General features: G+C 42.5%; 1 long non-coding RNA gene across 2 annotated transcripts in view; it reads left to right on the forward strand.

The window, feature by feature from the left end:
- The window catches only part of LOC149125025 (uncharacterized), a 39,044-nt gene extending 14,323 nt beyond the window's left edge, over nt 1-24,721 (forward strand). The window contains exons 2-4 of one of the 2 annotated variants that reach the window (XR_016211930.1): nt 12,427-12,679; nt 15,653-15,720; nt 22,201-24,721. This is a non-coding gene — a long non-coding RNA (uncharacterized LOC149125025). Of the gene's footprint in view, nt 1-12,426; nt 12,680-13,542; nt 13,681-15,652; nt 15,721-22,200 lie in introns of those variants that run through there. The other variant, XR_016211931.1, reaches the window with a different exon arrangement.
- The last annotated feature ends 2,881 nt before the right edge of the window (nt 24,722-27,602 follow it).

A 27,602-nucleotide genomic window follows, 5' to 3' on the forward strand; every position in this document is an offset into this window, starting at 1 on the left:
TACCCATAACCTTGATAATTTCAGAATACATTCAGGACTTGAGAGCGGTGAGCAAAGAATTCCACTGAGAAGGCAAGACAGAGAGACTGGGGATTTGGTCTTTAATATTTTTGGCTGTCATTAGCAATTCTCAGCAAATGTGCAGTTGCTGCAGAGAAGAATGGTGTTTGAGTTGTTGCTGTTGGAACATGATCAAACAGCCTTTGTCTTAGACATGTAATTATTAAGGGTATGTGAGGGGTGGTGTATTCAAAAAGTTCATGGGGGTAGGTGTTTGGCCTAGCAATTAAGATGCCTACATTTTGTATCTGAATGAGTTTGAATACTGGCTCTGTTCTGGATTCCAGCTTCCTCCTAATGTGCAGCCTGGGAAGCATCAGATGATGGCTCAAGTACTTGGGTTCCTGCCACTCATATGGGAGACACAGATTACGTCTCTGTCTCCTGGTTTCCACCTGACCTAACCCCAGCTGTTGCAGGCATTTGGGGAGGGCACCAGCAAATGAGAATTGTCTTTGTATCACTCTTTCTCTGTCTCTCAAACAAATGAATACAAAATTTAAAAAAAGATTTAATAATGTCATGGAAAATGCATCTTATGAAAGAACCATGTATGGATTTCAAAATTTTTTTGCATCAAAATAAATTTAATTATATTTTCCATGAACTTTTTGAAGTTCTTCCTATTTGAAGTTATAGGGTCACATGTGAGCAACTATTTGTTGGTATGCTAGTTATTATAGTTAGAATATATAAATAAACCACAGGTGGGCAATTTTCTTTGGCTAAATTGAAGTGAAAAAAGCATATGTAGATTATTTTGTGGAATTATTCTAAAATCTATCTTTCACAAAGTTTTTGTTTTATATAAACTTTGTCACCTTTCTAGGCATATTAGGAGTATTTTGAGTATTTTGGATTCCTAAACTTTTTTTTTTCCTCTAATAAGCTTTTGCTGTGATTGATGGTTCTTGTTCTCTTGATCTTACGGATGCTGACCTTGAGGGTCCAGGTCCCTGAATTTTTCTTTCCCTGGATCTTGGCATATCTGGGTAATATTTTGCCTTTAGATTCTAACTCAAACATCACTTTCTCAGATGGGTTTTTTATGACTAGCTCATCTAAACAGAGTAGATCTTACCTATCACCAATCCATTTAGTTTGATGGTTTGTTTACCTGCTAGTATAAGTCTTTTTTAGAGTAATGTGAGTTCCATGAGAAAAGAGATCTGCTTGTTTGTCACTGTAATTCCTACTTGGGCTAGCTCTGTGTGAAGACTAATGTAACTATTTCACTTTGAATCTGATTTCAATTTGATGGGTTCTTTGTGGATGATGAGACTGTTTATTTGGCAATCATGATTTTCCCAACATGAATTTTGATTATTCCTACATTAATATGTTCATATACTTATGTTCTTTTTATTTTCCTTCTTAGTTAAAAGCCAGTAGATAGATTTATATATATATGCTTACTAATAATTTATAACAAAATTAATTTTATGTTACTGCAATGTAAAATAAATTCTGTTCTTTAAAAAGATTTACTTATTTGAAAGACAGAGTGACAGAGGGAGAGGCAGAGGGAGAAGAAGGAAAGTGGGAGAGGGAGAAGGAGGGGGAGAGAGAGAGAGATCTTACATCTGTTTATTTACTTCCTATGTTCACAACAACCAGTGTGAAACTCACACAGGTCTTTTCTAAGGTGCACAAACAGAAAGCTGTATCAGAAAGTAGCTGGGACAGGAACCAGGCACTCCCATATGAGATGCAAGTGTCCCAAACATTGGCTTAACCTGTTCTATCAGTGTTTTCTCCCTTCCCCCAATTTCCAAATCCTATGATCTTGTAATAGTGTTCTCCAATAAAGAACTGTTGAAATCTTTACTTAGTATATACTAAGTTGATCTTCTGTATATAAAGCTAATTGAAAATGAATCTTGATGAAGAATGGGATGAGAGAGGGACTGGGAGATCGGATGGTTGTGGATGGGAGGGAGGTTATGGGGGGAAAAGCTGCTATAATCCAAAAGTTATACTTTGGAAATTTATATTTATTAAATAAAAGTTGAAAAAAATAACCTAAGCATGGTATCTTACAAGAGAAAGGTGACTTCAAAAGAAAAGACAACTCAAGAGAAAGGGGTTCTGGAAATCGAATTTTGAATGCTTGGTTACAGAAATTATGGATTCAGTTCTATCAGTACAGATTTTAAAAAAGCACATGTAGGAGTAGAAGAGAGAAAAATATGACAGATGAACGCAGATCTCTCTCTGTCACATACACACAGACTTTCGCTCCTAAGGTTTATGAAAAATGTGAAACACAAAAGATGTGTTTAGGACTATGATAATATAATAAATAATGAAAAAATTCTCTACTTGTTACAGATGGTGTGATGCAAACAGAAGAAAGGGATAAAACAGAGACCATTTAAGTTCTATTTTGATTTTGTTTTCTCACCCAAGGAGAGTGGTGCTAGGACTAGAGAGGCTAGAATAAACATTTTTAATAGGTAATTAAAATCCAGGTAGATATAAAATAATTTGTTAGGCTCTGGCTATTAGAAGATAATATCATTCATCAATAACTGCAAATTTTATCTCAGACCTAGCACAAGTAAAAGTGAAGTTTCTGTGATTATCATAAAATTATGGAGAAATGAAAAAGTTCTAAAAGATCAAACATGAGAAGATGATATCTGAGTTATGAACATGAAATAATTTGTAATGTGGATGGTCTACATCATTCTGAAAATACACCATGCAGATAAGAAGGGAGATTCAGAGTTAGTTGATAAGCATTCCCAAATAATTTGATCTGAGTGACAGTCACTAGAAAGTGGTACTTAGAAACTTTCAAACAGGACTTTGTTTTAAATCTGTCTTGTACAGTTTTTTATCCATTACTTCTATAAAGACATAGAGTTTTGCTTATCAAATTTGTGGATGACAGAACTTGGGAGAGATAGGTAATATGATGGATGAGAATCATCATTCAAACTGATTTCATCAGATTGGGAAAACAGGTAGAACTCAACAAGGTAATATTTCAGAGGAATGAAACTAACATCCTGGGTTTAGGGTTTAAAACAAAGCCAAACAGATTTGCCAGTATTGTTAGGCAAATACACATGAAGAAAACAGCTGGGGCATACAGTTCACCCCAACAAAAACCAATGACAGTTTGTATTTTATAGAAGTATATAATCTTGATCAAAGTTGGCAGTAATACTTATGCTAATCTGAGCATGCCTCGAATATTGTGTTCATTTTTTAAACTTTTATTTAGTAGATATAAATTTCCAAAGTACAGTTTATGGATTACAATGGCTTCCCCCCGCCATAACTTCCCTCCCACCCACAACCCTCCCATCTCCCGCTCCCTCTCCCATTCCATTCACATCAAGATTCATTTTCAATTATCTTTATATACAGAAGATCAATTTTGTATATGTTAAGTAAAGATTTCATCAGTTTGCCCCCACAATATTGTATTCATTTTAAGAGAGACACTGACAAAACAGAATAAGAAGACAAAGATGATAAAAGGTCTCAAGAACCATATCCTATGTAGAATAATTGAGGGAACATGGACTTTTAACCAAGAGAGGAGAATTCTTAGGAGGACTTGAAGCTTCATTGTAAAGTACAAAAGGAATGAAAAATAGATTAGTATCTATGACTGCACAGAATAGTAGCTTATGGCCACTATTAATGTAATATTTCAGTTTCCCAGAAAAGACCCATTATGATTTCTTATGATTCCCTTGGGATGTTTACATCCTACTTTTGCTTCTTACATATTTTCAGTATATGATCACCATAATACTACCTTATACTATATAGGGTTTTATAGGTGTAAGTCGTATTTACACTGATTGATCTTAAAAAGAAATGTGCAAGATGGTCAGGATGTTATCATTCCCATTTTTTTTTTTTTTTGCAGAGAAGAAAACTGAATTCAAAGAAAATGGTGATGCATTTTCCCAAGGGGAGACAGCTTTTGAATGATGGAACTTCAGTCAGAATTCTAGATTTCTGATTCCTAGGGCTAATTCTAGTTCTACCACCATATGCTTCCTTTAAATAAAAAAAAAAAATTCCTCCAATTAATTAAGACACAAAACAGTATTTTTCATAAGAAAAATGATCAGATCAGTTCCTTCCAACAAGACTCAGTGCACATGGAGAATGGCACACACCCAACAGTAGATACTAGCTATTATTAACTGAAGTGACACAATGCCTTGCGTGAAATACACAAGAAAAACAATGAAATAGGTCAGGTTTTAAAGTAATGGGTAAGAGACTCTCTAAGAAATAGACCAGGTTGGTTTTGATGACAGAAAGAACTTGTGATACTTTGTTAGCAAACTGTTCCTTTCGTACTTTTTTTTTAGGGGGGTGGTTAGGAGAGTTTTATGTTCTTTTCTGCACATTATCTTCTTTTTGAAGAGATTACTGTACAGCTGATGGAATCTTAGAGCATGTAAGTATTCTAGCAAGGATAGAGCTTAGTGTTCAAATTGCTGCTGGTCCACTGTGTGTATGAGTTATAGCACCCGCCTGGGCCTGGGGTTCGGACCTCTTCACACTCACTAACATCATGGTTGAGAGGGGCGTCTCTGACATTTTGCTGTTTGACTCCTCCCTTGTCTGCCAGCATGGCTCTAAGCAGGCTACTCAACTCATTTCAAGCACAGTTACCCAACCATATTTGGGAATGATCAGGTTGAAAGAATAGGGGATGTGCTGAGAATAAAGGAGACACTTCTTAGAAAAATCCTGGAACGAGGAACTGGTCTATACATATTAGCTATTAGTGCTGATCACTGGTTTTAGGTAAAGATTGAGGCAACACTAAGGAAAAAAATAGTGATTAAAGAGTTGGCTCCTTCTGCCGTTGTGTATGGGAAGAGAACAGGGTAGTGCTGCTAGAAATGCTGTCTGGATTGCTCAGTGGATACTTTCTGGTTCTCAGGCATCCACAGTACACATGGGAAGCTGACTTCATGTATGTGGCAGTTTGTGCAGTCTTCAGTAGAAGCCAGGTCACCGAGGCAAGTGCAAGTGTGAAGTACAGCAGAGTGGCTTCCCTCACTGTAAGATTCAATGGCAAATCACCTTTCCAGGTCTCACTGATATTGTTTGTGACTTTATTTGTTCTTAATGAAAGAACCTCCTACAAGGTTTAGATTTGTATAAAGAGAAAGCTGAAGACGTACCTCTAGTAACTGACTTAAGATTTCCTAGAAAATCCAATTCTAGGACTTTACCTAGGAACTTTTTCTGTTAAGTTCAGATCATATTCTGATCATAAATAGGAATATGAAAAAGTTACCCTGAGTGTGGTTAGTAAAAATAGAGCAAGAACCATCTTGGAATGTCAGGCATTATTGGTGAGTTTAAACCGTTTTCTTCATAATAATGTTATATTTTCAATGTGACATTTGCAAATGAGCTTCCAGCCCAGGATGATTGCTTCCACCTTTTTCTCAGCAGTGCAATTTTTCTGATAGCGGTCACTGATATTCTGCGTATCTTTGTTGCTTAGCCTCCGAGGCAGTGGACACGTTGAGAATGTTTTAGTGCTGGAATGGCTCTTTCCATGTTCAGGGACCCATTGCCCATGCCCTTCAGCTGTCTGTTACTTGGTGCATGGAGCGGTGAACGTGTCCTCCGGAGAGCACCGAAACTTACAAGGATTAATAGATTCTGATGAAGTCTCTGCAAAAGTAGTCACATACTTTCTTGCTTTCCTAAATTGAATATGCAGAACATAATTTGAATGTGTTGTAGGAGATTCAGAATCATTAAAAACTGATGGCTGCATGCAGTACGTGACCGGGACAGTCTTGGGGTTTATCGATTGGCACAGACAGCTTACCAATGACATAATTGGCTGTACTCTGCTAAACTTTGGCTTTGGTATTCTTATTCTTTCCTTTGATGCCATGCTGGCATACTGTCTGTTTTGGCTATTAGTGTACCTATGTTTAGCAGTTCTACTCTGCTTTTTCTAATTGTCTATGGACCAGGAAAAAAGATTGGTGATTATATCAGAATGATTTGTAAAAAATGGGAAAATAGGCACTGAATGAAAGTATGTGAGGCCATTCTACATGCAAGATATTTGAGTGTCTGCATTTGGAATTTTAATGCATCATCTGACATTTTTCATTTTGTCATTCTTTCTTTTCTTGACTGTGGTTTGAGTATCAGGTAGCTGGATTTTGGATTTTGAGAGGTGATGAGTTCTTGCATTGCTGATACTCAGTGAACTCTTTTCCCTACCATTTTCATATGTATATAGTTTGTTTATAGAATTTGGGTTCTTATCTTGCATTATAATTAAATGTATGTCTAATGTTAGCCAGGAGTTCAGTTAGTGTTCGTGGAACAAATGACTCTCCTGTGCTGTGCTGTACTAAGTTGTAAACTCCTTGAGCAGAAGGCTGCTTTATTACTCTCTGCTTTCAACCTTAGCATCTAGTTCAGGACTCCAGAGTATGTATTCAATGTAAATAGCAGGTACTCATCTAAGACTTGCTAAGTGACTCGCCAAATAAAAGAGCTAGACTACACAGTTCTTTTGATAACTAATAATTCATAAACATTCTAAAACATTTTTAAAATTGCTTATTTGAGATAGAAATAGAGAAGGGGGAGGGAGGGGGAGAGAGGAGGGGGAGAAGAGAGAGAGAGAGAGAGAGAGAGAGAGATTAGAGACAGACTGATTTGATTTCCATCTGCTAATTCACTCCTCAAATGCCTGCAATGGCTGGGACTGCTTCAGGCCAAAGACAGGAGCTGGGAACTCAACATAGGTCTCCCCCATGGGTGGTAGAAATCCAACTACTGGACCCATCACTACTGCCTCCCAGAGTCTACATTTCAGGAATTTGAAATAGGGAACTAGATCTAGGAATTTAATTCAGGCACTTTGATGTGGGATGTAGGCATCTTATCCAGCTACTTACCCATTAGACTAAGCACTCACCACCCAAAAACATTTTTATCATTGAATTTTATTAATAGAGATAGAAAGACACAGGAGACGAGCCTCAGTGGAGGTACATCATGAGTGGGAAGAGTTTATAGCAAAAATTGTTCAATACCTACTAAGTATTGTTAAATATTCTAGAAATGCTCACTGCTCTGCAGGTCTTATCAGTTGTCTTTCTCAGACTGGCCTAATATGGGGATACCACTGCACAGCTGCAGGGCAGAACAATTGGACTGAGTGATCAGGTAATAATGCAAGATGGTGACACTGAACCATCATACGGACTCCTCTGCCTATCAGGTGGGTGAGGATAAAGATAGTGTCAAGCGTATAGTACACCACGAAGGTTGAGTATTTCCATCAATGGAAGCTCATTTCAGAAGACAGAACTAGGATGGCAACTTACTAAGTGGTATAAGATAATAGCCCTTTGCCATGGACAGATTATTTGCACTTCCGTGAAAAGTTGTGCTATGAGTATCTGTTTGGCTGCTTGATACCTGAGGTCAATGAAGGTAAAAGCAGTTTCTTATTTGCTGCTATCACTCTAGCATCTAGTTCAGGACTCCACAGAGTATGTATTCAATAAATGTTTGTGGAATTAATGAGCAAATATGAGAGTACTTCAAAATGCATGTAAGAAAAAAAAAACTATGCATGGATTTTAAATGTTTTTTGGACCAGGATAAAATTTAGCCTCATTTTCCCATGTATTTTTGGAACTATCCTCATATACCTCATTAAGTCAGCTTTACACAAAGGAAAGATCTCCTCTGGGCCCTGGATGCTCTTCTCTAGATAGCTATTTTAGAAACATGGCCAGGTATTTACAAGGGAAATTGAGTATGATTATTTTATTAAACTCTCTTGCATGCCCACTTCCATCTGAGAAATGATGGAATAAGATAATAGGCCTGCAGGAGAATTATCATGGAAAAAGACATCATAGTTTGGAACAGGAATTTGAAATGAAAAAGCTAGGGTTTCCTGTCATAGATGACACCATTTACTTTTTAAACATTAAGGATAAACTGAGAGTTTAAGAAATGAAACAGCCAAAGAAAATTAGTGCTAAGTGAGGTGCAGGACCTGAGAATCTTAGCTTCCAGTGGCTCTCCAGGTCTCTTGCCATGGTAAGTGGAACAGAATGACTCACTTATCCACAGGCTTGATTCAAATAGAAGGATAAATTGTGGTGAAGATAATAGCTAATGTAATGCCAGACCTCTCTCAGGAACTGTAGAGATTTCAGATCAATAGGTAGTCAAAGAGTACATAGTGATGACTTTCTGAAAACTTGATCAATAAGTATACATCACCAAGATCAGAATTTATTTAAAATTATGAACAACCTGGAAGGCTGCCAAGGCCTGAGTAATAACTCCAGGCAGTCTGAATCCATGCCAGCTTCCTCCGTTTATATAAATTGCTGGAATCTCTTATGGCTGACCCCTCTGATGTATCAGCTTTGTTATGTCAGTTTAGATATAGGTAAATTTCCTATGGGCATTTATTAGCTTTATTAAAAAAAGAGGCAATTGTCCAAAGGCCTCTGGGCATATGCACCCAAAACATAAAACAAAAGAATGAAAATAAATACTCAGGCTGCCAAACACCTCATAAAAAAGCCAGGCCAGTCCAGCCTACTGAGGCATGCCAGATTGGCAGGCTAGATCTTGTGTTTTTTTCCCTGTAGGTTTGCAAAACCATTCTACTGTCTGGTTGGGTAGAGAAATGAATTGCAAAGGCAAAGACCTCAGCAACCTTGTTTTGGGGATTCATATCTGGAATCCTTTATTAGAAGTGGTATGGTTGATCTTAATATATTTGAATAAACCGGTGGATGGGAAAAGCCCTCAGAGGAAATCTTTCTTTATTAAAATGTATCCACCCAACATTCTCTGCCTTCCTGTACCATCCTGCTTTGATTTTTCTGGTTTTTACTCCCAGAATTCTTCACATTGTCACTTCCTTGATGCCTGACATTGCTTCCTTGGACTAAAACAATTACTCAGGCACCATATTCCTCATTATTAGTGATTCTCAACACAGGGTGATTCTGTCCCCCAAAGGAATATCTGGAAATGTCTGGAGACACTTGGGGTGTCACAGCAAGGGCAGAGGGCTGCTTTTGGCATCAGGTGGGTCATGGCCAGGGATGCTGGTAAGCAGCTGCAGAGCACAAGGCGACTTCTACAAAGTTTCCAGTTCCAGGGCCAACAGTGCTGAAGGGGTAACCCCTTGCTCTAAAGCTCTGAGCAGAGGTAGGCATCTGGCCTAGCAGTTAAGATGCTCTCATCCCACATTTGGAGTGCCTGGGTTTGATACTTGGCTCGGGCTCCTGATCCTAATCTCCTGCAAATGTGGGCCCTGGGTACAGTGGTGATGACTCAACTAACAGGGTTATTGCCACACATATGGGAGGCCTGGATTAAGTTCCTGGCTCCCAGGTGCATCTCAGCCTACCTCTGGCTCTTTGCAGGCATTTGGATAGTAAACCACTAGATAGGAGCTCCTTCTTTCTCTCTCCATGCCCCCAAGCTTTCTCCCCATCTCTCAAAAAAGAGGGGCAGGAATTTGGTTCATTGTGATGCTGCTTGGGATGCCTCATCCCATGCTGGAATGCCTCCACTCAAGTCCTGGCTCTGCCTCTGATTCCAGTTTCCTGATAATATGCACACTAGAAGGCAGCAAGAGATTGCCCAGGTACTTGGGTTCTTGCCACCTTGGGAGACCTGGATTGAGTACTGTGCTCCTGGTTTCAGCCTGGTCAATCCCCAGCTGTTGCAGGCATTTGGGAAATGAACCAGCTGGTGGAAGATATCTCTCTCTTTCTGTCAAATAAAATTTCTAAAAAATGAGAAAAAGTCTTTAGACAAACGTCAATCATTCATCTCGGACTTTCACTACTTTTGCCAGATCCATACACCTCTAGCATTATTTTTAAGATAACAGTGCTTTTCCACAAGTGGAATTCACTTCTAACAAAAGAAATATATTTATTTTAAGTGAAATCTTTATAATATCATGTCCAGAAAAACAATCATAGCTTTCAGAAGTATAAAGTCATTGTGAACCTGCTTACAATGAAGACAAAGCAACATTATTAATTATGAGTTGATACGATGGCTTCTATCTGTCTAATAAATGAGGGATGAATATGTTTACAGAAGTTCTAAAGAGAAATATGAAACTGGATTGTTAAATAAGACGGGTTGATGAGTTAAAGAGTAACTTTCTCATACAGTGACTCATCGGTGTTTAAGTTCATATCTTCAATCCATTTAATACTGAGCACCATCTTTCATACCAGTCAAGGTTACAGGAATAGAAGCCCCACATTGCAGGCAGCACTGAGTTGATGTGTCCTTCATATATTCATCCTGCTGCTGGGATTCTTGTTCTGCTGTGGATTTGAGCAAGTGTTTCAGCATCATCTTTAGGGTGTGTATTTCCTGGTGCAACCAGATAATGGCTACCTGCAACCCAGGCTGTTTATCTGCATCAAGGAAAGTCAGAGAAATCTTAGATTGCAAAATAAAAACTCAGAGTCTATCATTGGCAGCCAATGGCAAATGCCCTCTTAGAGATTTTATGGTCCACTTCCACCCCATTAAAGAGGCCATCTAAAATGCACTTGTAATCCATTTTTGTAGAATTAACGTGACTCTGCTTCAGAATACTTATTAGAGTAATTATTCCGGGCCATAATATTTTAAAGAGAAAGACTGAATTCTTTGCTATTAACTGATTGCACGTTAAATGTTCCAGCGCATGATGATGAGTCAGTATCATTAGTCACGATGTCAACTTCTGGTTCTGTGTTATTATACTGTGAATCAACTTACAGGTAACATCATCTTTGTAAAATGCAGTGTACACTGAAGGGGCTAATATTTTTACTACCTATTTGTTTGCTGGAGAACCTGCGGCAAAATGAGTTCTGCTGCATCCTGGCTGCCTTGGCAAGGAGATGGAAAATTGCAACAGGCACTTGAGATTTCTGAGTTTCCACTTGCTGCTTGGTGCCCTAAGCCAGAGAGTCTTAGTCCAGGAGACTGACATTGCGAGAACCTTGCCCCCTCAGGGAAAATCAGTTAATGTTTCCCCTTAAAAGGGAGCTATGCTGCATTATGAAAACAGTCTGGGCTTGGCTGAACTTTTTTCTCCCTGTGGAATTGGTTTCTATACCTATAATTATCTTCAAGCACCACCATAAAAGTCCTCCAATCTTTACCTCATGTTGTTCTTCCTTTGGGGCGCTGATTCAGGGCCCGTCCAACTTTGCTACCAAGCCATAATTAGTCGAATTATATTTAATAATCCCCCTGCATTCTGCAGGGAGCAGAGGCGGCGTCGAACGAGCACAGCAGCAGATAATGAGGGCTTCAGAGGTTCTCCCTGAATCTATCGTCACATCCAGGGAGAAACGCGCCGCCCTGTCAGCCTGCATCAGCCTCAACGGCCGGCAGCCTCTGCCTCCGTGACAGCTAGAAACAAGGGAGAAACACTCTCCATGTTTTCTCTCGTCTCCTTAACTAACAAAGTCATATACTTAAAAGAGCACGCATAGCGCTCCTCTGTCCTGCAGCGGCAAGGTTTTTCTAGGTGTGGAACAAGGTGTTTGCAAATTTCCTTCAATGCGGGATCAGGTGTTGCATTATTGATTCATTTCACCAGTGGGATTCAGGTTCAATGAAAGAGAGGAGGTTCCCAAGTTAGATGTACAAGCTCAGATCTGACTCACTGGAGGTTTCATTACTCACTCTTAACACTAACCATCATGTGTGTTACTCTGAATGCTTATTAGAATCTGTTTTTAATGAAATAGATAGTGTCAGATAATTTCCCCAACAGGAACAATTACGTATTTAAGGAAACCAATCCTCCACTTCTCTGTTCTTACAGCAAAAGGAAACTTAGATGGCAGCTACTTGGTTTGTTTTTGTTCTATGTGTTCTAAGAGGATTCTAAACAAAAATGGTTTTGCTTTTAGATTTTGAAGCTGTCCCACCTGACTCTGGCTCAGATAAAAGAGAAGCATTTGTGTGTAATGTCTGGCAGATAGGGAAACTGGTTCTTATATAGAATCATAAATTTTATTGCTGGAAAGGACCTGAAGGAACATTTAATTCAGCCCCTCACGGGTGGTAAATGGTGCTAACTGCATGATACCTTCAAGACTGAAGTGAAAGTTACTCCCTGAGAAGGAAGTTAGGGGGAAAACGCACACACAAAACCACAAAAACATGTAATGAATGTGATCAGTCATTTATAGAAGTGGTTGAATCAAAAGAGATAATCTGTAAATGCCCCTCCCCCACACCCCAAATCCCAGCTCTGGAGACTTGGTATTATATGAGGCACTGTGGCTTGCAATGTGCAACTGAACAAATTATGTTGTGCTTGTGTTACAGACTGCAGGAACACGTGGACCGTGGGCAGCACACGATGGTGATATAGACGACTTGAAGGGGGTATTCACTGCAGCCATGGCTGTAGTAAATCAGCCTCCATCCTGAAGAGATCTAACTCCGTGAGAGATCCAAAGGCGGGGCAGGTCTCAGGGATAGTACTTCCGGCTTCAGGTTGCTTTCCCTGTCTTCCCACATAGCATCATCTTGAGGCTTGGAACAGAAGGGTGCAGCTTTCAGTGGACATTACGAAAAGGTAACCATGTTGCAGATTGGTGAGGTCTGTGGGGAGCAGCCCGGACTGGACTGAGTTACTGGAATTAAGACTTATTCTATGCATCTGCTCTCCCACAATATGGCGCTGGGAGAGAAGTAAACAGCTTCCGCACAGCTGCCTCCAGTTCAACCAATAAACTGTAGGACTTGCTCCTGATTGGAGAGCAGCGTACTCGGCGTGTGGGCAGCCGAGTTAGGATTGGCGGAGGAGGACTATAAAGGAGGAGAGAGACGGCATGCACCGGGAACATCTATGGGGAACATCTAAGGGAACCCGTGCAGCCCCCGAGAAAGCTGGCTGGCAGTGTGCCGCTCCCCTGCGGAAGTGGGGAATGCGGCCAGGGGGAACTGCCCTTCCACGGAGGTGGAAGGGATAGTAGCCAACCCGGGAAGAACCAGCAGCAAACCCGGGGAGGGCCGAGCAGACGAAAGAACAGCGCAGGGTCCTGTGTCGCTCCTCCACGAAGAGGGGGAGCGACATAATGGTGCCGTGACTCGGATAGGAAACCTAGGACGGATAGGAAACTTAGGAGGGAAGAAACGGGAAGAACTGGGAAAATACCGGAGAGAGAGACTAGCAAAGAGCCTAGATGCCGGAAGAAGCTATTGAAAGCCTAGGCATAGACTCGGATATGGACTGTGGGAAAGAAGTTAGGATTGAAAGCAAAAGTGAAAGCTTTCATAGACTCGGATGCGGACTATGGCGGGGAAGCTAGGAGATTGAAAGCGAAAGTGAAACCTGGAGGAGGCTTGGACTCGGATACGGACTGTGGGGAGTAGCCAGGAGAAATGAGAGGAATATTGTTGGAAGAAAACTTAAGGAAACATACCGGGTAGAGAAAAATGTTAGGGAGGATGAAGCCGCGAGTGCAGGCCGAGGTGGAGATATAAGCCACCTTGGAATTCTTCAAGTCACCCCGGGGAGCAAGAGGCGAAGATCTGGAACCAGAGGCAGAGACGTGGGCCGCCAGGATTCGCCAGGTTAGTCCGGGGAACTTGGACTGAATGCCGGTGGTGGCGGAAACATTCGCGGAAGCCGCCGCGTGCAGAGAGAGCACGGGGCGTGAATAAATAGGGAACGCGGGGCTGGCGGGAGGCCGTGGTGCAGGCGCGAAGTGCATGGAGACCGCGGAGCGTGCGCGCAGAGCCGGGAACCCGCCGGCGGGGCGAGGCGCGGCGCCGGGAAGCCGCGCAGAGCCGTGAAGCTGCCGCGGGGCGAGGCGCCGGGAAGCCGCGCAAAGCCGGGAAGCCGCGCAGATCGGAGAAGCGCGGGCTGAAGCGGCTCAGAGCCGGGAAGCCGCCGAGAAGCAGTCTCGGGGCGGGCGCCGGGAAGCCGCAAGGATAAGAGAAACAGAAGTTTAGAAGTAAAATGAGAGAAATAGGAATGCTGGAAGATAGAAGTAAAATGGGAGAAATAGGAATGCCCGGAGATAGAGAAATAGAGAAATAGAAAGGCCTCCCCTCAACATGGCAATTAGAAGGCTTGGATTCGGTCTGCCCTATTAGTGAGGCGATGAGCACCTGCGGGCGGCTAGCAGCTTATGCGCCGCAGGTCACCGAAGACAGGCACGAACCAACACTAATAAGTCTCCCCCACAATACGGCAATGAGAAGGCTTGGATTCGGTTTGCCTGATAGGGCTTGTAAGCCCCTGCAGGCTCGACCAGAGCATGCGCTGCAGGGCACCGAACACAGGCACGCATCAGCGCCTAAAAACCTCCTCACAACATGGCGAAGAGAGGACCCGGATTCGGTTTGCCTGATTGATAGGACTTGTAAGAGCCTGTGGCAACTCTAGCAAGTAGAGCAGAGTGTGTGCCGCGGGACACCGAAGACAGGCGCGTATCAACGCCAAAAATAAAAAGAAAGGGGGATCTGTGGGGAGCAGCCCGGACTGGACTGAGTTACTGGAATTAAGACTTATTCTATGCATCTGCTCTCCCACAATATGGCGCTGGGAGAGAAGTAAACAGCTTCCGCACAGCTGCCTCCAGTTCAACCAATAAACTGTAGGACTTGCTCCTGATTGGAGAGCAGCGTACTCGGCGTGTGGGCAGCCGAGTTAGGATTGGCGGAGGAGGACTATAAAGGAGGAGAGAGACGGCATGCACCGGGAACATCTATGGGGAACATCTAAGGGAACCCGTGCAGCCCCCGAGAAAGCTGGCTGGCAGTGTGCCGCTCCCCTGCGGAAGTGGGGAATGCGGCCAGGGGGAACTGCCCTTCCACGGAGGTGGAAGGGATAGTAGCCAACCCGGGAAGAACCAGCAGCAAACCCGGGGAGGGCCGAGCAGACGAAAGAACAGCGCAGGGTCCTGTGTCGCTCCTCCACGAAGAGGGGGAGCGACAGAGGTCCTTCATACCTTTAATGCCATGGAAGTAAAAACTCCGAACCATGGATTGCTGTGAGATGTACCCACCCTGAGAGCTTGCAGCTATCATGGGACAGGGCATGGATGGCCTCTGGAGAAGTAATGGAGACTTGAGCCCCATTTATTTTGCTTTATCTTTGCCTACAGGGCTAGGTGACCCCAACTGACATCTGAGTTACAAGACAAAATCCACACTTCAGCCTTCTTTAGGGAATTAAACACACTCCTTTTGTTACACTGGAAATATCAGTCTTAAAGTTTTTTGTCTCAAGATCAGATGTATATGATAGTCTGTAGCAGTTAAGATGCAGAGAGTTTATGGGATATATAGTGCAGCCGGGGTCAAGGAGGGGCCCTACGTTTAGGTGAAGATAATGACCTAGAGCAAGTTGTTTAGAACATGATTTTCTCCAGCTTTCCAGGGTCAGGGACCTGCTTGAGCAGGATGGGAAATTCTACAGAGCTTGTGTAAGAGCAGATTTTCGTCATGTACTAATAGTTTCAGGAAGTGAAATTTGTAGCAGTTGGGAAGACAGGTGGAGGAAGGTGACTGATCTATGTTCAATAACTTACCATTTCAGACTTAGCAAAGTGTGAAGGAAGCATGCTGGAATCTCAGAAATGCAGATGGACAGAACTGGAAGCGAGCGTAAGTTGCACGTGTTCTTTAAAAGGACAGGACAAGAGTTGGAAGGAGGACTGACTAGCCAGTGACCATGAGAAACTGCAAAGGCATTGTTAGGAAAGCTGAGATTCAGAAAGGCATGGGACTACTCTGCATAAAGTTTACACAGCAGGCCAATAGCAGAAAGTCACAGTAGCCTGATACAAAACGTTTAGTTAATCCAGACACACACCCAGCGCACTGCTTTGCCTGAAAGAAAAACAATGGAGTTGGGTTAGTCAAAATGCCTGGAGCAAAGAGTGTCATGTAGATCTGATGACCAAAAGAATGTACATCCACATGGTTCAGATATTTCTCCTGTCCTTTCTATGTAGGTAATTAAGTTTGAAACTGAGAAGGGTAGGAATATGTTGGAAAGAGAGTTCTGAAAAAAATGGGGAAGCTCTGTTTTGGGTAAGTGGTTTTAAGGCTTTAGACCTGTAGGAACCATGTCCCATGATACTGGGATTTTTTAAAGAAGTAATAATAAAATACACTTGGCAATCTAGAAGTCAGGTGCTAAAATATGGAGCATGTTTTTAGAAAGTAGAAAAATGTGGTTCTAACAGTTTTAGAGGCGAAATAAGGTGATGAGCATGTAGAAGAGGATATGAGTTGATGAAAAACAGCCATGTTCAACTACCCTAGAATACCGTTTGATAGCAGCAATAGACTTAGGTAAGTTAGATGTCATGGGAAAATCATGTAATAGTTTTTCAGGTAATTTCACTGAGAATACCAAAAGTGGACTGTAACCCAAAATTAATGAATGTTTCCCCAAGAATGAGGATTAGTACATTAATCTGAAGGCAGTTATTTAGTGGCATGCTTTAAATTTCTGTTCTAAATTTTCCCTTAACAACTAGGAATTATACACATATGTATAATTATGCACCACATAACGATGTTTTGAACACACTATGTGTACAGTGGAGGGCTCCTAAGATTATAATGAAACTGGAAAATTCCTATCACCTTAGTGATGTTGTAATATCATAATATCATAAGGCAACACGTTACCTACATGTTTGTGGGGATGCTGGCGTAGACAAACCTACGGAACTGCTAGTCTTATGAAGTGTAGCACATACAATTGTGTACACTACATAACATTTGATGTGATAATAAATGACTCTTACTGGGCCATGTGTTTATTAGGCTATCCTTTTTATCATTAGAGTATATTCCTTCTGCTAATGAAAAAAAGCTTCCTATAAAACAGTGTGACAGGTTACACCAGCGATAGCCACACTCAGCTTCTGTTCACTGTGTTCCTCGTTTGCATCAGGGGGCCACAGCAAATGATTAATCTATACCATCTAGGATTGGGTAAGTGTATGATATGGTTTTGCACAATAGCTAAATTGCCTAGGAAACATTTATCATATTCTATGCCTGCAAGTGATACATGTATACATACATACATACATACATTCATACCTATGCATCTAATGTGTCGTAAACTAATATCAGATTAGCAATAGGCTTCCGAACAATAGATTCACAATTCAGAAAGATGTTATCAAATAGAATTATGGGACTAAACTGATACGGTTTACTGGCAAAATGTAGGTATTGACATTAAAAAGGAAAGAAGGCAAATGAATAGGGGAGTAAGAAAAATGGCTGTAAATAATTTCATTACAAAAAAAGAGGGACAAACCCAACCATTCCCAAAAGCAAATGGAATCTAAGAAAGCGTGGTATTTTGTTTGAAAGTAAATTACATTTACGTTAGCCTTGTGCAGTGGCTTCCTCTCTTCCTCTCTTTATAAAGCCACTAATACCATGGTGAGGGCCCCTCCTTTGTGACATCCAATCTTGCAATTTTTTTTTTTTTTTTTTTTTTTTTACAGGCAGAGTGGACAGTGAGAGAGAGAGACAGAGAGAAAGGTCTTCCTTTGCCATTGGTTCACCCTCCAATGGCTGCCGCGGCCAGCGCACCGCACTGATCCGATGGCAGGAGCCAGGTGCTTCTCCTGGTCTCCCATGGGGTGCAGGGCCCAAGGACTTTGGCCATCCTCCACTGCACTCCCTGGCCACAGCAGAGAGCTGGCCTGGCAGAGGGGCAACCAGGACAGAATCCGGTGCCCCGACCGAGACTAGAACCCGGGGTGCCGGTGCCAAAAGGTGGAGGATTAGCCTAGTGAGCCACGACGCCGGCCCGTGACATCCAGTCTTAATTACTTCCCCAAAGCCACATGAATTTGAGGATGAACTTTTGGGGTTCATGGAAGTAAAGAAGGATTTCATTTGGAAATGAGGAAAGAGACTTTGAATAGAGAATTTAGGCATACCCTCGCTGACAAGATCCACTGAGTAACAATAGGAATCGTGCAAAGACAGTTAAGGAGTAGCCAGAGTGAAGGGAAACAGAATTTTAAGACAGTGTGCATTAGAACTACAAGGATAGAGATGCACTGTAGGGTTTGGGAGCCTAGAGGTCAGAGCAGGCCACAGTGAGAATGGTTTGATTGGTGTGGTGAGGGCATAGTTCTCCTGAGACAGTTGCGGAAGGTCTGAGAGCTGAAGAAATGTTGACACTGGAGCAAAAATGCCCTGTGGCAAAAACTGACTCAGCATGAGGAAGGTGGGGTTCGCTGAGGCTTTGCCCACACTTTTTTTCTCAGTAGAAACTCCTTCTCTTTCCACCTGGCCACTTCTGCCTGCTCAGCTTCTGTTAAAACATCAAAGCTCAGGTCACGAGGTCAGTAAATGTGGGCTCGTGTGGCATCCCTTTCAAGGCATACCTGCCTGCCATACTGGAATGTTGCATTTGTGCTTGAGTGTCAGATTCTGAGAAAGTCACAAGCAAACTCACAGTGGTAGGTTCATCCTGAGTTTGTATCTTCCTCTGAGCTTGCGTACTGTGTGTTCTCAATTGTGGCCCACCTCATACTGCATTATCATAATTTTGTTTGCTTGTCTTCTCCCTGAGGTCATTATGTCTTGAGTAAGGACCATGATTTTTCTTCTTACTTCCTCCCTTTCTTCCTTCCCTCTTTCTTTCCTTCCTCCCTTTATCCCCTCCTCCTCTTCTCCTCTCCTCTCCCCTCTTCTCTTCCCTTCTCCTTCTCCTTCCCCTCCCCTACCCACCTCTATTCTCCTCCCTCTTCCTCCTCTTATTCCTGTGTCTCCCCTTTCCTCTCTTCTCTGCCTCCCTCTCCCCATTTTGAACCTAGTGTTCAGCCCCAGTATTTGTCAAATGCAAGATTGTACCTTTCAGCCATGTGATGGGAAGGTTGTAGAAGGAAGTAGGGATAGTTACTCTGGATGATCCAAACACATGCAGTTTTACATTATGAACACGTTCTCCCAAAGTAGTACTTTTTCAAATTATAAGGTGAAGTAAGAGGTGAGATGTGAACAGAAAACCATCTGAAGGCAGCACCTTCTTGCTGAATTGATAGATCCTGGCTTGGTGCATAGCCTTTCTCTTGCTGTTATTATCTGAGCACTGTTAATGTATCCTATATCAAAAGCTTATTGAAGGCAGAGCCTACATTTCATACATTTGAAAATCTCTTCATATTCTTCACAAGGCCAACACATTACCCATGTAACATATGATAGATAGTTGCTATGTATTTGATAGCTTGAATCTGAATGGACTATAGGGGATTTAGCTGTGTTATGATTAGGACTAACACCACACTTTATGCTGAAATAATCAATATAGCACAAATCTTAAATTTTGTTCTTGTCTCAATAGTCTACATTTTACTGTTGGGAACTCTCTTATTAGGGAGCTTAGGTTGTCTCTTCATCTTGTCCTTTGGAGTGGACATGGGTCATGGACCAGAAGCTCTTTCCATAGCTTTAGTATGTGTTGCTTGACTTGATAGAGATTAGATTGATTACTTTGATTTCTCCTCCCCTCAGCTCTCTCCTACTTGCTCCTGCTGCCTCTTCTCCTCCTTTTTCTTCTAACTCTTCTGTTGGTACACAGGACAAAATATTCCTACCAATAGAAGCCCAAGAGGAGTGAACTGTCTGGTTCTTTAATTTTGAATCTTTTGGCTGCATTTTTGAATATGCACAGGAGGAATTAATTTGGATCAATTTTAGGGTTGGTAGCACAGTTAAGTAGTTAACATACAGGTTTTGACAGGAGTACAGAGCTGTAGTCTTTTGTTAACAATTTAAGTTGGAGGCTCAGTTTCTTTATTTTTAATGGGTGGATCACTGTCCTTTTTTTCTAGCAAGGGAGATCAACTGAGAGCATAACGTTTCTATCACAGATATAACCTATGATAACCAGTAAGTAACAGCCACTGTTGCTATTATAAGGAGAAGTAGAGAAACTGCCTGGTTGGTAGAGTTACACCTGGGCTGACAGAAGGATCTCCTACATCTCAGGTGCAGGTGAGGGAGCCAGAACTGTAAAGACAATTTCTGACTGTGAAGTTTCCAAGTTTCATGGCTTCTGTCTGAAAACTTCACCTTCCATCTTCTCTGGCCTCTTCCTCTGTGCTCTTAAGACAATTGCTGGGCTCTCATTACCTCTCACTCTTGGAGAGATTTTCTAACTGCACTTCCTTTCAGCCACTTCTTGCTGTCAGAGGAATCTTCTGCAAACAGAGATCCTGTGTGGGCACTTCTTTGCTTAACACTTCCAGTGCTTTCCATACTCATAGAATCAAATGATCTAACACAAAGTCATTTAAGGCCTTCTAATCTGCTCTGTCTGTGGCTTCCTAAACCAGCTTGGGTGTTAGTATTATGGAGGCTCTTGTTTAAACATGACTATGGCAAAAAAGTACGAGTATTTGCCCTTGGTACTTATTTAAATTACATGAACCTCTATTTGTCATTTATAAAATGAAGATTATGATGTTTGCTCTGTGGGTTGCTATAAGGTTTAGAGAGGATAGAAGTAAAATTGTTAGTGCCTGCTCAAAACATAGTAGCTATTATCCTGCTAAATTGCTTTTGCTCTTCCCAGTATTTTCTCACCTTAGTGTCTATTCTCATATCCAGACCATATAAACTTCCACTTTTACCTTGATCTACACATTCCCCAGCCATGCTTTTTTTTTTTTTTAAAAGATTTATTTATTTTACTTGAAAGTCACAGTTACACAGAGAGAGAAGGAGAGGGAGAGATAGAGGTCTTCTATTTGCTGGTCCACTCCCCAGATGACCACAATGGCCGGAGCTGCGCCCATCCAAAGGCAGGAGCCAGGAGCTTCTTCCAGGTCTCTCATGTGGGTGCAGGGGCCCAAGGACTTGGGCCATCTTCTACTGCTTTCCCAGGTCATGGCAGAGAGCGGGATCAGAAATGGAGTAGCTGGGACTTGAACCAGTGCCCATATAGGATGCTGGCATTGCAGGCGGCGCTTTACCCGCTATGCCACAGCACTGCCCCCCCCCAAGCCCTGCTTTTTAAGAACTCAAATTTTATTTCTATTTTTAACTGACACATAGTTGTAAATATTTAGAGCTATGGAATGAATAAAATGTATAATTAGTGTTTCGTGCTCCTTAAATATTTCTTATTACTTTGTGTTGGGAAGCTTTGCACTCCTCTCTTCTAGTTCTTTAAAAACTATTTAATATATTGTTCTGAACTCTAGTCAACCTGTTGTGCTGTAGAACATTAGGACGTATTCTTAGTGTATAATTGTACTGTAGTACCTGTGTTCTGACTGCTACCCCCCACTCCTGCTGCATTTCCTAATGTCCAGTGACTGCTATTTTAGTCTCTATTTCTATGAAATCGACTTTTTTTTAGTTTCTACATATGAACGAGAACAGGTAGTCTTTCTGTAAGCATTTCTGTTTCAAAAAATAGAACATCTTTATTCTTGAAGATTTGTACCTGAAATGATATCAAGTGTAAATATAATAAGAAAAGCATATTCTTATTTTTTTGAAGATTATGTATTTGAAAGACAAATGGATGGAGTTGGGGGAGACAGAAAAAAAGAGTGAGACAGAGATCTTTCATCCACTGGTTCACTCTCCGAATCATTGCAACAGGCAGGTCTGGGACAGGCTGAAGCCAAGAGCCAGAAACTCCATTTGGGTCTCTGATGTGCATGGCAGGGACTCAGAACTTGGGCCATCTTCTGCTGCCTTTCTGAGGCACATTAGCAGGTGACTGAAGTGGAGCAGCTGGAACCAGAACCAGCATTTCTATAAGGAATGTGGGCGTCCCAAGTGGTGGCTTAACCTGGTGTACCACAATGCTGCCCCCACCAGCATATTTTTAAAACAACAAAAAGGAAGAATAAAAGTTTTTGTTTGCCTTTATTTTATTAATTTTAAAGGGAGAGAGAGAGAGAGAGAGAGAGAGAGAGAAAGGAATTAAAAAGAGGGAGAGAGACAAATGTGTCATACGTTGGTTTATACCCCAAATGCCCAAACAGATGGGACTCAGCTAGGAGCCAGGAACTCCATCCTGGTCTCCCATGTGAGAGGCAAGGGCCTAACTACTTGGGCCATCTTCTGCTACTTTCCCAGGTGTGCTAGCAGAGAGCTGGATCAGAAGCAGAGCAGCTGGGACTTGAACCATTGCTTGGATATAGGATGCCAACACCACAAGCAGTAGCTTCATCTGCAGTGCCGTAACACTGGCCCCCTGTTTCCTGTTGATGCTGATGCTGGGTCAAGATCTGACACAGGACAGGTTATATGGTATTGAAGATCAAAATGTTGTCATTCAAAGTTGACATTTTGTTTGAGGAAGAATAATGGTGTTCTCAGACTTATACAACAGAATGCCTCCTGCCATGAGTGTTTCCTCTATATTTTCAACCTGGAAATAAGAATAATACAGCAATCTTTTACTTATAGAATTTTAAACAGTCACAAATTCCTACTCATCATGCACACCCCTCCCCAACTCACGCTCAGAATCAGTCTTGTGATTCTGCAAAATGCTCATCTTGAATGCTCACATAATTCTATCATGTTTCTCTCTACTAATACAGGGCCAAGTAATTCACTGTAGTCTAATTATTTTGAAAATTGACAAGTTGCCTTTGTTATGTATGAGAAGACTTACTCTTTGGATAAATGTGTTCACTGTGCTGGATAATGTTGGTAATTCATGTTGGGAGTTTTCAAAGGAGATTTTTTAGAAGTTTATTTTAAACTAATGTTCCCCTAAATATATCCTTGGTATGAATGTTCTTTCTTTTAGTCTGGATGCTCTTGAAGGAGAGATACACATGCAGTATTCTTCTCAATTTAGGAGTCAAGATAGATAGTTATTGGGCCAAATCTCCTCAGTTCTGTAAGGAAACTGAAGCCCTTTAGCCTGTGCTGGGTACCAGAGAGCTTACACTTACGATATTCTTGGGGTTAATCAGAGCTTTTGAAGACAGTTGTGGCTCATTGGTCTATTCTTTCCAAATTTATTCACTCTTGTACTTTGATTCCAAATCCACCACTGAAGTTTAACATCCTACTTTGGTTGCCTTAGCCAGGACTAATAGCAATATGAATCCATTTAATGGAGAAGTAAGTTTCCATTTACCATTTCTTGCTACTTCCACGAAAAGTTGAGGTGCTGCAATTCATTCTGTTGTGTGATTTTAACCTCTCTTCAACCAAATTCAGACACGGGGAACCCATGCCTGCACTCCCAACTTTGCTCTAACCTGGACCATATCTAATTTCTTCAAATGTTTCATACTTTCCCTTCCCTCACTCCCCACTTACCTGTGGGGAGCAACTCGGACTATACTGTTACTGGAATTAAGACTTATTCTATGCATCTGCTCTCCCACTGTGGGGAGCAACTCGGACTATATTGTTACTGGAATTAAGACTTATTCTATGCATCTGCTCTCCCACAATATGGCGCTGGGAGAGGAGAAAACAGCTTCTACGCAGCTGCCTCCAGTTCAACCAATAAACTGTAGGACCTACTCCTGATTGGAGGAGAGCAGCGTACTCGGCGTGTGGGCAGCCGAGTTAGGATTGGCGGAGGAGGACTATAAAGGAGGAGAGAGATGGCATGCACCAGGAACATCTAAGGGGAACACCTGAGGGAACACCTGAGGGAACACCTGTGCAGCCCCCAGAGAGCCGGCCGGCGGGGTGCCGCTCCCCTGCGGAAGTGGGGAATGTGGCCAGGGGGAACTGCCCTTCCACGGAGGTGGAGGGGATAGTAGCCAACCCGGGAAGAACCAGCAGCAAACCCGGGGAGGGCCGAGCAGATGAAAGAACAGCGCAGGGTCCTGTGTCGTTCCTCCACGAAGAGGGGGAGCGACATAATGGTGCCGTGACTCGGATATGAAGCCTAGGCAGGACTCTGTGTTGCTCCTCCACGAAGAGGGGGAGCGACATAATGGTGCCGTGACTCGGATATGAAGCCTAGGCAGGGCTTAGTGTCGTTCCTCCACGAAGAGGGGGAGCGACATAATGGTGCCGTGACTCGGATAGGAAACCTAGGAGGGAAGAAACGGGAAGAAGCAGGAAAATACCGGAGAGAGAGACTAGCGAAGAGCCTAGGGGAAAGCCGGACAAGAAAGGTGCCGGAAGAAGCTATTGAAAGCCTAGGCATAGACTCGGATATGGACTGTGGGAAAGAAGTTAGGATTGACAGCGAAAGTGAAAGCTTTCATAGACTCGGATGCGGACTATGGCGGGGAAGCTAGGAGACTGAAAGCGAAAGTGAAACCTGGAGGAGGCTTGGACTCGGATACGGACTGTGGGGAGAAGCCAGGAGAAATGAGAGGAATATTGTTGGAAGAAAACTTAAGGAAACATACCGGGTAGAGAAAAATGTTAGGGAGGATGAAGCCGCGAGTGCAGGTCGAGGCGGATATAAGCCACCTTGGAATTCTTCAAGTCACCCCGGGGAGCAAGAGGCGAAGATCTGGAACCAGAGGCAGAGACGTGGGCTGCCAGGTTGAAATTCGCCAGGTTAGTCCGGGGAACTTGGACTGAATGCCGGTGGTGGCGGAAACATTCGCGGAAGCCGCTGCGTGCAGAGAGAGCACGGGGCGTGAATAGATGGGGAATGCGGGGCTGGCGCGAGGCCGTGGTGCGGGCGCTAAGTGCATGGAGACCGCGGAGCGTGCGCGCAGAGCCGGGAACCCGCCGGCGGGGCGAGGCGCGGCGCCGGGAAGCCGCGCAGAGCCGTGAAGCTGCCGCGGGGCGAGGTGCCGAGAAGCAGCCTCGGGGCGAGTGCCGCCGGGAAGCCGCAGGGATAAGAGAAACAGAAGTTTAGAAGTAAAAAGAGAGAAATAGGAATGCTGGAAGATAGAAGTAAAATGGGAGAAATAGGAATGCCCGGAGATAGAGAAATAGAGAAATAGAGAGGCCTCCCTACAACATGGCAATGAGAAAGCTTGGATTCGGTCTGCCTGATTAAGTGAGGCGATGAGCACCTGGGCGGCTAGCAGCTTATGCGCCGCAGGTCACCGAAGACAGGCACGAATTAACATCAGTAAGGCTTCCCCACAATGCAACAATTAGGAGGCTTGGATTCGGTCTGCCTGATTTAAGGCGGTAAGCACCAGCAAGCAGCTCGACCAAAGCATGAGCTGCAGGTCACCGAAGATAGGCACAAACCAACACTAATAAGTCTCCCCCACAATACGGCAATGAGAAGGCTTGGATTCGGTTTGCCTGATAGGTTTTGTAAGCCCCTGCGGGCAGAGCAGAGCATGCGCTGCAGGGCACCGAACACAGGCACGCATCAGCGCCTAAAAACCTCCTCACAATGGCGAAGAGAGGACCCGGATTCGGTTTTCCTGATTGATAGGACTTGTAAGAGCCTGTGGCAACTCTAGCAAGTAGAGCAGAGTGTGTGCCGCGGGACACCGAAGACAGGTGCGTATCAACGCCAAAAAATAAAAAGAAAGGGGGATCTGTGGGGAGCAACTCGGACTATACTGTTACTGGAATTAAGACTTATTCTATGCATCTGCTCTCCCACTGTGGGGAGCAACTCGGACTATATTGTTACTGGAATTAAGACTTATTCTATGCATCTGCTCTCCCACAATATGGCGCTGGGAGAGGAGAAAACAGCTTCTACGCAGCTGCCTCCAGTTCAACCAATAAACTGTAGGACCTACTCCTGATTGGAGGAGAGCAGCGTACTCGGCGTGTGGGCAGCCGAGTTAGGATTGGCGGAGGAGGACTATAAAGGAGGAGAGAGACGGCATGCACCAGGAACATCTAAGGGGAACATCTGAGGGAACACCTGAGGGAACACCTGTGCAGCCCCCAGAGAGCCGGCCGGCGGGGTGCCGCTCCCCTGCGGAAGTGGGGAATGTGGCCAGGGGGAACTGCCCTTCCACGGAGGTGGAGGGGATAGTAGCCAACCCGGGAAGAACCAGCAGCAAACCCGGGGAGGGCCGAGCAGACGAAAGAACAGCGCAGGGTCCTGTGTCGTTCCTCCACGAAGAGGGGGAGCGACACTTACCCAATTTTAGAAGAAATGATAAACCTTATGTCCTCAAATAAGAAAAACTGTGTAGCTTTAGGAAACATGGATCCTGCCTTTGAATATTGGTGCATCCTGCCCATGCACAGGACCAATGTTCTGAAACCTTTATTACCAACATTATGTTTTGCACTTCAAATGTTTTTACTGCATCTATCCTTGTTACTGGACAGCTGTAAAGAGTTTGATAAGAGTCGATAGTGTATTTCAGATATAGCTTGGTTACACTTGAAACAAACCAAGAGTTAACAAACCTATGTATCCTGAGTGTTAAAACTCTACCATCGTATTTCTGAAAGCTATATTCTTTGAGTATGTTAAACTGCCTCCAGCCAATAATATGCAAAACAGATTTACTTTTAAAACATTATGCTTGCTTTATTCTGCATGTACTTGTTTTCCTCATGAAGTGGAGTCTTAGAATGATTGATACGGACTGCAAGCTGCAGAATTTGTGGCAGACAGTAGTAAAAATAATAATAAAGGAAACCAATCAAAATTGTAATTTGATCATGTTCTGTCATATATTTTTCTTAAATCTGTAAGTCTGTTTTGTCCATCTTGGTAGCTAGTATCCTGTATCTACAGGTAAAATAAGGATACTACAAAAAGTTCATGGAAAAATGGAATTTAAAGATCATGCACATTTTCCACACATTTTTGAAGACCTCTCATATAATGACACTGGTATAAAGTTTCTACTCATTTCAAGAAATACGTAATATTTAGTTAATTTGTAAAAGAAACTTACCTAGCAAAAGAAATGATCTTGGTTTCAAATGGCTTTGAAAACATGTATTAGAAAATTGCAGACAGAGCAGGCTGAAAAAAGTAATAATTTTCTCAGTGTCCTTTCCCTTTAGTAAATATTTTGAATAAAGAAAGAAGAAAAAAATAAATGGAGAAAATTTTTGAATAAGCTAAGCAATATGCAACAATCTAGCATAATAAAGCAATCTAATTTGGTTAGATATTTCATTGTAAGGGAAACAGAATGGGAAGAGAAATAGAATGAACTTATATTATTTTCTCTTAAATTTACCTTTGTAGGCATCTGTCTTCGTACATGCAGCTGTTTGTTTAGAGGGAAGCTGGGAGTCACTGAAGCAAACATTGCTTTATATACACTATGATACTGGATCAATAATGCAACTGGTGCACTGAGCAAAGAGAGCTCAAGATAATGTTGCTGTTTTCCTTTACTGTTCGGTCAACAGCAAAGAGAACCAAAAGAATAGAAATAAAGTACAAAGAGAAATCTTCGTTTCCTGATTTCAGCTGCTATTTTCTCACCCCTAGGAAAGCATTGTGTGAGATTGTGTAATTCCCATCTTAAAAGGGAATTGTGGAATTAAAAAGAAATGTATCAAGGATGTTACTTCCACGCATACAAATCACCAGGGTCTCTTGAATGAGATACCAGTTAACTGTTAATATTTGAATAGTATTAGCATTATGT

The sequence above is a fragment of the Oryctolagus cuniculus genome, chromosome 8, assembly GCF_051225735.1.
Source record: "Oryctolagus cuniculus isolate XC-2025 breed Fujian yellow rabbit chromosome 8, ASM5122573v1, whole genome shotgun sequence".
In the NCBI taxonomy this organism is placed as follows: domain Eukaryota; kingdom Metazoa; phylum Chordata; class Mammalia; order Lagomorpha; family Leporidae; genus Oryctolagus; species Oryctolagus cuniculus.